The following is a 9,049-nucleotide window of genomic DNA, read 5'->3' as shown; positions in this document are numbered from 1 at the left end:
TGGTTAGCATCTCCTCAAGGTTCGTCTTTTTCTCCTGTGGTACGGTGGTTGCTAAAAGCCTAAAGTGGGTGGTGGTCTCTGATGTAAGTATTGCTATAAGGATTGTTTTGAGATCGAGGATTGTTACCCATGTAATTTAACTGCTCGTTCTCCATGATGTGGCCATAAGGTGGGTATTCTGAACTACATGATCCACCTTCACTTGCTTCGCACTGCATTACTGGGTTAACCTGTGAAGAACTAAGAAAACCATCAATTTTCTTATTCAAGAGTTCTACCTGATTAGAGAGCATGGTAACCAAATCAACGTTATAAATGCTGGTTGTTTTCGTTGTCTTTGTCCTCATGACTTGCCACTGATAGTTATTCAGTGACATCTCCTCTATAAATTCATAGGCATCTTCAGGTGTCTTATTATTGATGGTTCCGCCAGCAGCTGCGTCAACCATCTGCCGAGTCGAAGGATTCAGGCCATTGTGAAACATTTGAACCTGTCGCCAGAGTGGTAACCCATGGTGAGGGCATCTTTGCAAAAGGTCCTTGTATCTCTCCCATGCATCATAGTGTGTTTCTAAATCCATCTACACAAAAGAAGAGATATCAATATGCAATTTAGTCATTTTAGCAGGGGTAAAATATTTTAATAAAAACTTTTCGGTCATTTGTTCCCAAGTAGTGATTGACCCTTGTGGTAACGAATTTAACCACTATTTAGCTTTGTTTCTCAATGAAAAAGGGAATAACTGAAGGCGAATGGCGTCATTAGAAATGCCATTAGTTTTAAATGTATCACATAGTTCCAAAAAGTTTGCCAAGTGAGCGTTGGGATCTTCGTCCTGCAAACCATCAAACTGAACAAATTGCTGTATCATTTGAATTGTGTTAGGTTTCAGCTCAAAAGTATTTGCAGCTACAGCAGGTTTAACTATGCTCGATTCAGTTCCTGTTAAAGAAGGTTTAGCATAGTCATACATAGTGCACGGAGCAAGATTCTAATTAACATCAATCGCAGGAGGTAGAAGATTTTCTTGGTTTTTAGCCATCTCCTCAGTTGTGGTTGAAGTATCATCCTCTTGCTCTTCTGTGTATCGTAAACTTTGCCTTATTTCTCTTCGGTTTCTACGAATGATCACGTGATTCGTAACAAGTAATAAATATTTATAATGAAGATCAAACCTAGACTAACTATTATCACGAGGAAAAGGCAAACGTACCTATCGAACAATAGTATAGTAATGGCAAGACCGGGATATCATACCCAAGGGAACCAAAAGTACTAGTAATAACTATCTTTTTATTATTTAACCTAGAATAAAAGGGTTTGTTTTACTTAACTAATTATCTAAACTAAGAACGCATAGAGAAAAGAATTGGGGAATTGCTTTTGGGAAAATTGATTGACTTGAGACAATACCTAAGGAAAAATCCACCTAGACTTTACTTGTTATTCTGGCTCCGAATCAGACGATTTATTCATTCAACTTATTCTGTAGAGGTTCCTAAGTTATGTTATTATCCCTATTCAAGACTAATAACGTCTAATCCCTAGATTGAATAACCGAGACTTTTTTCTAATTAACACTCTAAGGTTGCATTAACTCGATCTATGGATTCCCTTCTTAGGTTTCACCCTAATCTGGCAAAATATTGTCACCCTATTTCTAGGTACACAATCAACTCCGCTTAATTATGACAAATATACTCTTAGACAGGGACTATTCCTCCTTTGAATGAGAACGTGTCTTGAATCAGTATCCTGGGATATCAAAATAAGAATTAAGAACAAATAATTAAGAACAAGTTAAATATTTATCATACGATTCAGAAATAATAACAAGATTCGTCTTAGGTTTCATCCCCCTTAGGTATTTAGGGGTTTAATTCATAACTAAATAAGAAAACATCTCAGAAGAATAAAGAATACAAAACATAAAGAAAACCCAAAACTTCTGAAGGGAAATTGAGGAGAGATCTTCAGTCTTGATGATGAACCTGCCTTCCGAGATGGATCAATCGGCTTCTTTGGAGTAATTCCTTACTCCCCCTTTTCTGCCTCCCCTTTTCTCCTCCTCTAGGGTGTATTTATAGGCTTTGGAATGCCTAAAAACCCTCAAAAGTGGCCTTTTACGAATAGGACTTAACTTGGGCTCGGCAGGGACACGCCTGTGTGACACGCCTGTGTTCGAGCCTGCCAAATCTGCCCATGTGAGGAGGTCCAGGCCGTGTTGATTTCGTACTTTGGCCCATTTTCTCTGTTTTTGGCCTGTTTCTCGTTCTTTTTGCTCTCCTATGCTCTCCTAAGTATAAAACATGAAATTAAAGCATTAGGAGCATCAATTTCACTAATTCTAAAGATAAATCATTCAAAAAATGCATTAAACATGGGGTAAAAATATGTATAATTTACAGTTTATCAGCAAACTGTGCGATCGAGCTCACTATCAAATAGTAATGGTCCTGACAGGTTTCTTCTGGTCATAAACTAGAGAAACCTTTCAAAAGAAAATAAATGAAGAACTAGAAAATAAAATAAAATTTTAAATTGCAATAAAAGTAAAATGGCTAAAGTAATAAAAATTGATTGTTCCTAATATCCTAGTTCCCCGGCAACGGCGCCAGAAACTTGATACGTGATATTCGTGATAGGTTTCAAAGATTTATGAAAGAATCGTTCTTGAGACTAACTTATTATCACAATTAAACCAAGTGTACCTATCGAACAGTAGTATAGTTCAGCAAGACCGGATAGTCAAACCCAAAGGAACTACAAGTACTAGTATTTACTTCCTTTTTATTATCTAGCCTAAAAATTAAAAGGTTTGGTTATCTAAACTAATTACTAACTAAGAATGCAAAAAAATAAAATTTGGGAAAATACTTTTGGGAAAATTCGATTGATTAAGACAATACCTGAGGAAAAATCCACCTAGACTTCACTTGTTATTTGACTCTGAATCAGATGATTTATTCATTTGACTTGATCCATAAAAATCCCTAAGTTATATTATTATCTCTCTTGAGACTAATAACGTCTAACCCTAGGTTGAATAATTGAAATCTCTTTCTAATTAACACCCTAGAATTGCATTAACTCGATCTATGGATTCCCTTATTAGGTTTCACCCTAATCTGGCAAAATCTTATCACCCTATCTCTAGGCGTGCAATCAACTCAGCTTAATTATGACAAATTTACTCTTAGACAGGGTCTATTCCTCCTCAGAATAAGAGCATAACTTGAATCAATACAATACAAGAATTAAGAACACATAATTAAGAACAAGTCAAATACTTATCATACAATTCAGATAATAATAACAAGATCCATCATAGGTTTCATTCCCCTTAGGTATTTAGGGGGTTTAGTTTATACTTATGAAAGAAAAGATCTTAAAACCATAAAGAGAACAAAACATAAGAAAACCCAAAACTCCTGAAGGAACTTGAATGGAGATCTTCAGTCTTGATGATGAACCCGGCTTCTGAAATGGATCAATCGACTTTTCTTGAGTAATTCCTTGCTTCCTATTTTGTGTTTCTCTTCTAAGTGCCTCCTCAAGTGTTTAAATAGGCTTTAGAATGCCTACGAGCCCCCAAAATTGGCCTTTTTCGAATAGGGTTATACTTGGGCTCGGCAGGGACACGCCCTTGTGACACGCCCATGTGCGATTACTCCAGCCCATGGTCAGGGCTGTTTAATAGGCATAGGCGTGTAGTATACCCGTGTAATTCGTGCTTCAATCCTGCCAAAGGGACACGCCCGTGTGAGAAAGTCCAAGCTGTGTTGATTTTCCACGTGGGTCCATTTTCTCCATTTTCAGCTCGTTTCTCGCTCTTTTTACTCTCCTATGCTCACCTAAGTATAAAACATGAAATTAAAGGATTAGGAGCATTGAATTCACCAATTCTAAGGAGAAACCATCCATAAATGTGTTAAGCATGGGATAAAAATATGTATAAATTGCGGTTTTTCAGAAATAAATAATATATGCTCTAAAGGCTCAAGATCTCACAAACATTATGGCTTTTTGATGTTAAACCTCAGAATTTCAACTCGAGATAATACCTAAACTTGGGGAAACAACGTAAAAAAATTTTATTTTCAAAAATCAACTTATCATGCTTGATTCTCTAATTCCTTAAATTTTAAACAATCAATGCATAAATGCCTATGTTTTAGTTCAAGACATATCAATAAAAATCAAAAATTAATCAAAAATTATTCTAATAGTGATATGAGTGAGTCACGTGAGAATAAGACAAAATTCAGGGATATTTCTGATAGTGATGTAAATAACCACCCACACTTAAAATGTACATTGTCCTCAATGTACAAAGATAGATTTATTGAAAGTTATAGATATAAGATCATAAGATAGGGAGAGAAATGAAATTTCCTGAATGTTAAATGGAATCCTTGAATTGGATTCATGAAGAGTAGTCGGCTAAGGCATGTGTGAGATTGGAGAAGGATACTTCGGTGGTGGTAGAGGTTCGTTAGTCCATAAGTCCCGCCCCAAAAGAATATTATATCTGGTGGTAGCTATGGTCGTGGTCGAGCAAGACATGGCAGTCATGGAGAACCTTTTCTAGTGGAGTTGCAAATTTCTAAGTAATAGTGAGCTTTGGAGCTCTACATAACTACTATAGAATCATTAATTCTTTAGGATTTCGTAAAGAAATGGTTGAAAATATAAATTACTTAATATAAATTATAAAACCTAAAGATGAAGTAAAATGGTCTTAAAAAAAATAAAAAGTAATTTGAAAAGGTAAATAAAGATAAAAGTAAACAAATAAATATAAAGTAAAGTCTTTAAAAATCCTCATCGTCGGATGGTTCGCAAGGTAGGGGCAGTGATGAGATGTGAAGGTTAGGGTTAGGGTACTGGGAAGGGGGTGATGAATAGTGAGGGTTTATATAGATATTGGGGCACACGACCGTGGGGCACGCCTGTGTGCCCTTATTTCAGCCTGTGAGTTTCGTAATTTTCAAATTTGGGTGCGTCCGAAATTCAGCCCACACCCATATTCTTTGGGCGTGTTGGCACAGCCGTGTCATACTTCGTTCGCTTCTCCCATGACCATGTATGTATACGCATGCCTGTGTTATGTTGACAGGTTCGACCATGGGTGGTGGGCACAGGCATGTCTCACGCACGTGTTAATTTCTCGGTTTCTACCACAACTTATAAACATGGGCGTGTCGCATGCCCGTGTTGATTTGGCAGAATTTCCCACGGCCATGTTGCATGGCCGTGGCAACGTACCGAATCCTGTGTTTTAGGAAAAATTTACTCTATTTTCACACGGCCGTACGCACGGTCGTGTCTCCGCCCGTGGTATGAGCACGGCCTAAGGCACGCCCGTGTGCTTGGCCGTGTGGATTTGGAAAATCTATGTTCAAGGACTCAGTTAATGATTTAGATGTTAAAAACTAAAATTTTAAAGAAATCAACATTGTTAGTGCTCGGGTTGCCTCTTGAGAAGCGCTTATTTATAGTCTAAGCTCGACTTACCTCAATTTCACGTGAGTATAGTGGATTGAGAGTTGAAACTCCTCACCTATGCTATCAATTTTATCAAAATAAGGTCTGAGTCGAGTATTATTTACCTTAAAAGTTCTGAATATAGTATGTGTTACCTCAACTGTACCATGTGGGAAGATGTTCATTACCGTGAAGGGAGTCACTCTGTCCATATTGTGCTCTAAAGTAGCAATTCGGGGGTCATTTTCATCTAACAATACTTTGTCCCCAACTTTAATTTGCTTTGTCTCTTCCCTATGTTCATCGTGGTGTCGCTTCGATTTTTCGTGTGGTTTTGGTTTCTACTTGGTAGGTGTTCGCCATTCATCTAGTTCATCGACCTGAAGTCTTCGTTCTTCATAGATGGGTCCTTTGTTGTTATTTGAACATGGCTCATGTATGCTCCTCGAAAGTGTTTCCTGCAAAGAAGGTTGCACCACATGATTAGTATTAGTAGCATGAGTTATACAATCACCCTCAATATTCGATGTCTTATTCAAATTACGAGCTTGAAGAGTGATTATTTCATCACCTACACGAAGTGTGAGTTCACCTGTACCAACATCAATAACGGTTCTAGTAGTTGCTAAAAATGGTCGTCCTAAAATCAAAGGTATGTTACTATCCTCTTCAATATCTAGAACAACAAAGTCTACTGGGTATATAAATTTATCGATTTTAACAAGAACATCTTCAATGATACCCCTAGGAATTCTAATGGTTTTATTAGCCAATTGAATGCTCATCCTAGTTTGCTTGGGTTTCCCAAGACCTAGCTGTTTAAACACTTTATAAGGCATAACATTAATGCTCGGCCTTAAATCAGCCAATGCATGATTTACGTTCAGACTACCAATTAAACAAGGAATCATAAAACTCCCTGGATATTTCAACTTGTTGGGTAGCTTATTCTATAGAACGGCTGAGCAAACTGCATTCAACTCTACATGCAATGCCTTATCCAACTTCCGTTTATTTGCTAAAAGCTCCTTTAAAAATTTAACTGCGTTTGACATCTGCGAAAGAGCTTCAATAAAGGTTAATTTAATATGTAATTTCTTTAATAATTTAAGGAATTTACCAAATTGTTTGTCCGTGTGGTCTTTCCTTGTCGCACTGGGATATGGTAGCGAGGTTTGTGCCCTTTACTTACTGGTTTTCGCTTACTGTGGTCCACCTCACCTTTACCTCTACTTACCACAATTCCTTGTCTCGGTTCTGGTTCAGGTTCAACTAACCTTTCTTCATCTTGAACAGTAATCGCATTAAGTTGCTCCCTTGGGTTAGATTCAGTGTTACTCGGTAGGCTACCTTGTGGTCATTCAGAAATCAGTTTGGCAAGCTGGCCTATCTGAGTTTCGAGCCCCTGGAATGACACTTGTTGATTCTAAAGTGCGGTTTTGGTATTCTAAAAATGAGTTTCTAACACCGAGATGAATTTTGTTAGCATCTCCTCGAGGTTTGGCTTCTTCTCTTGCTGGTAAGGTGGTTGCCAAAAACCTAAGGGATGTTGTGGCCTTTGATTTCCCTGGCCACCCTATGAGAAGTTGCGATGGTTCCTCCAACCTGCATTATAAGTGTTACTGTATGGGTTATTTTGAGATCTAGAATTATTATTACCCATATATTGAACTTGTTCCTCCTCGGTGCTAGGGTTGAAGGATTGATATTCTATGTATACTCCTCCTCCATTAGAATTGCACCTCATCACTGGATGTACCTGTGTAGAACCATACAAACCGTCAATCTTTTTATTTAACAATTCTACCTAGTTAGATAGCATAGTAACCGTGTTGAGGTTGAAAACACCAGCTGCTTTTGTTGGCTTTGTTCTCATGACTTGCCACTGATAGTTATTCAGTGACATCTCTTCAATAAATTCATAAGCCCCTTCAGGTGTTTTGTTGTTTAAAGTTCCACTGGCGGCCGCGTCAATGAGTTGTCTTGTTGAGAGGTTCACCCCATTATAAAAAGTCTGAACTTGTAACCATAAAGGTAACCCATGGTGAGGGCACCTTTGTAATAGGTCCTTGTATCTCCCCCATGCATCATAAAGTATTTCTAGATCCATATGCACAAAAGAAGAGATATCATTCGTCAACTTAGCCGTTTTAGCCGACGGAAAATATTTAAGTAAAAATCTTTCGGTCATTTGTTACCAAGTAGTGATTGACCCTTATGGTAATGAGTTCAACCACTATTTAGCTTTGTTCCTCAACGAAACAAGAAACAACCAAAGGCAAATGTCATCATCAGAAATGCCATTGATCTTAAAAGTGTCTCAAAACTCCAAGAAATTCGCCAAATGAGTGTTTGGATCCTCGTCCTGGAAACCATCAAACTGAACAAACTGTTGTATCATTTGAATTGTGTTAGGCTTCAGTTCAAAATTATTTGCAACAACAGCAGGTCTAACTATGCTCGATTCGGCTCCTGTTAAAGTAGGTTTAGCATAATCATACATAGTACGAGGAGCAAGATTCTGATTTATTGGATCTGCAGCAACCACAGGAGGAAGTTGATTATTTTGATTTTCAGCCATCTCCTCGGTTGTGGTATGGATATCTTCCTCTTACCCTTCCTCTATGTATTGTAGACTTCGCCTTATCTCTCTTCGGTTTCTGCGAGCTGTGCTTTTGATCTCACTATCAAAAAGTAGAGGTCCTAACTAGTTTCTTCTAGTCATAAACTATAAAAACCTGCCAGAAGTAAATAAAAGAAAATTTAGTGATATAAACAAAAATAAAAATAAAAATTAAATTGCAATAAAATAAATGGCTAAAGTAATAAAAATTAAGCGTTCCTAATATCTTAGTTCCCCGGCAACGGTGCCAAAAACTTGATGTGCATGATAAGTTTTATATTTATGATTGATCATACTTGAAAACTAACTATTATCATGATGAAGGTAAGTGTACCTATCGAACAATAGTATAGTTTATAGAAAGATAAGAATGTTGAACCCACAAGAACTAAAAGTACTAGTATTAACTTCCTTTTTATTATCTAGCCTAAAAATAAGGGGATTTGTTTTATCTAAACTAATTAACTAAACTAAGAATGCATAGGAAGAAAATTGGGGAAATAATTTTGAGAAAAATGATTGATTTGGACCATACCCAAGGAAATATCCACCTATACTTCACTTGTTACTTGACTCTAAACCAGACGATTTATTCACTTGACTTGATCTGTAGAAATCCCTAAGTTATATTATTATCTCTCTCGAGATTAAAAACGTCTAACCCTAGGTTGATTAATTGAAATCACTTTCTAATTAAAACCCCTAGTGTTGCATTAACTCGATCTATGGATTCCCTTATTAGGTTTGACCCTAATCCGGTAGATTTATGTCACCCTATGTCTAAGGTTGCAATCAACTCCGCTCAATTATGCTAGCTCTACTCTTAGACAGGGACTTTTGCTTCTCTGAATAAGCACATCAATACTTGAATCAATATCCTGGAATATTAAAGCAATAATTAAGAACAGATAATTAAGATCAATAAAAATTTATCATAT

At 37.0% G+C, this 9,049-nt stretch overlaps 2 non-coding genes across 2 annotated transcripts; both read left to right on the top strand.

Annotated features, from left to right (window-relative positions):
• Positions 1-507: 507 nt before the first annotated feature.
• Positions 508-613, top strand: LOC121225764 (small nucleolar RNA R71). The gene has a single exon (XR_005923644.1). It is a non-coding gene; the product is annotated as a small nucleolar RNA R71 (small nucleolar RNA).
• Positions 614-7,524: 6,911 nt separating this feature from the next.
• Positions 7,525-7,631, top strand: LOC121227001 (small nucleolar RNA R71). The gene has a single exon (XR_005924692.1). It is a non-coding gene; the product is annotated as a small nucleolar RNA R71 (small nucleolar RNA).
• Positions 7,632-9,049: the final 1,418 nt, after the last annotated feature.

The sequence above is a fragment of the Gossypium hirsutum genome, chromosome A03 (assembly GCF_007990345.1).
Source record: "Gossypium hirsutum isolate 1008001.06 chromosome A03, Gossypium_hirsutum_v2.1, whole genome shotgun sequence".
NCBI classification, from domain to species: Eukaryota; Viridiplantae; Streptophyta; class Magnoliopsida; order Malvales; family Malvaceae; genus Gossypium; species Gossypium hirsutum.
The sequence above is the reverse complement of the archived record's forward strand: the minus strand, read 5'-3'. Positions and strand labels throughout refer to the sequence as shown.